Source organism: Gobio gobio, assembly GCF_949357685.1.
Source record: "Gobio gobio genome assembly, chromosome: 1".
Lineage (NCBI taxonomy): Eukaryota > Metazoa > Chordata > Actinopteri > Cypriniformes > Gobionidae > Gobio > Gobio gobio.
Window position 1 is genome coordinate 7,597,108 of NC_137097.1, and position 2,223 is coordinate 7,599,330.

Sequence of the window (2,223 nt, forward strand, 5' to 3'; positions counted from 1 at the left end):
ATAATATTACACCTATAGTGGTCAGCTAAACAAATGTATTTACACACACACCATACATCGCATGCTCCATTGATAAACTAGCTATACGTGATCATGTTGTTCACTTGATGTGCACTTATGCGCCGATAGCCAACAGCACAAAGACATTTGAGGCAGTTTTACTCACCGCCTGCTTCTACCGCTCGACCGTGAACCCTAAAGCCAAGCAAAGCGTGTTGAAGGTCGGCGTACAAGGAAATTCTGCACCAGTTGACGTCATGTAATCACACAATGTTTGATTACATTTACTTTTAATCTTACCTCCATATGATGCCTATATAAATATATAAATGCATCGCTGGTGCCAGAGGTAACCAAGGAAACTCTACAGGCTACACTGCAAAAATGATTTTCTTATTTAGTATTTTTGTCTTGTTTCCAGTCTAAATATATTTACTAGGTAAGTAAAATAACATAAGATATTTTTTTTCTTTTTTTCTGGAAAGCAAAATTATCTGCCAATTATTATGTCCATTGGCAGATCATTCGGCTTGTTTACACAATTCTTCTTGATTTTTTTATATATTTGGACTGGAAACGAGACAAAAATTTTGTTCACCGGCGATTAATTTTCCTAAGTTGATTTGTGTTAGGCCCATCTGTAAGATTATGCAGCATATTTTTGTTATAATTTTGTTTTGTGGAATATAGTGTCAGTCAGTTGCACCAAAGTGCCTAGATATTAAAAGTGTGTTATGTCATCACTACTCATTATCACAATGCAATACAAGATTACTTGTCAAATAAATAAATTAACTTCAAATTATTTTACTTCACGTGTAGAGATTGCAGTGATGTGATTTTTTTTTTTCATATTTTGTTTTGACAAGAAACAAGATGCAATGTCAAGTTAGCAATGCTAGAGCGTGCGCGGGATCACTTTCCTCTATACCAACGGAAACTAACGTTACTTAAAATAAAAATACTAAATTATGGTCATACAGATAAGAGTATACATCGTTCCTAATTGTAAAGGCTTTAAATCCAATCTTCTGTAACTCTTCCAACGTGCGCTCGCTGCTACACTAACTAACAATGTCGCTGTCAACACACGTGGTGCTGAAAGCCCGCGATCATGCAACTGGCTCGATTTGCTGCGAAACAAATAATTTCTCACACTTTATTTTTGTTTCAAAACACACGAACAAGTACGATTGTATCAAATGATTATGCTGTTGTAGAGATGAAAGGAGGAAAACACCATGAGGGGTCGTACAAGCGGAATATGTAGTGCATTATTATTATTCAGAAATTCAACAGGCCATTGTCAGTTATTCCTTACCTCAACAGGAAATTCCTGAACACAACGACTGTGTTCCCATGCAATCATATCTTAAATTGTAGACACTTTTTAACAATGTGCTCACCTGCAAAATGACTCATGCATCATGTGGCATTGCTATTCTTTTTTTGACCTCTTCTAGGCCTGTACACTTCGTATCTCCAAAGTCAAGCGCCATCTACAGGAGAAATGGCCCACACAGTTTGTATGCTTTCTTTATCTGACACAAATCAGGTCTTGGAGTCGTTAGTTTTGAGCTGATGGCCTGAGTAGGGAGTGTTAGATAAAGGAGATATATAAACAAACATTTACACTATAAATCACTGCATGAAAAGTGGGATTTTCGTCAGTATGTGACACTGTAGATTGCCGTGAAACTTCAGGTTTACGACTGTGCACGGCAATTTGCAGGCAACACCGAAAACTGCCGTAAATTGTCGGAAATTGACGTGGGCCTTGCTTGGCAGTTGTCCCCCCATGACCCCCCCTCCCCTTAATTCTAGGGGAGGCTTTATCATGTAAATGAACATGCTGTGAGCTACACAAATGCAAATCAGTAGCAGCAGGGTGAGTTTTATCTAGGTTCTGAATTTTTTTGACTAAAACAAGTTTAAAGTTTAAGTTAAAATGTTAACTTAAATTTAAGTTAAATGTACTCGATTTAGTTCACATTACTAAATGTTTAGGGCAACCAGTTTGCTCCAATTTTTAAAGTAGATTCAACTTGTCCGGGCTCACAGTGTAGATTAATTACTCTGTATGTCATTAGCAATAACCAATGTTATGTAAAAAAAAATAAAAAAATACAGGACAGCAGTTCATGTCTTCAACCTTTAGAGAGGTTATGTGATGCAACAAGACAATGAACCAAAGCACACAAATAAATCAAGTAAAGCATACAG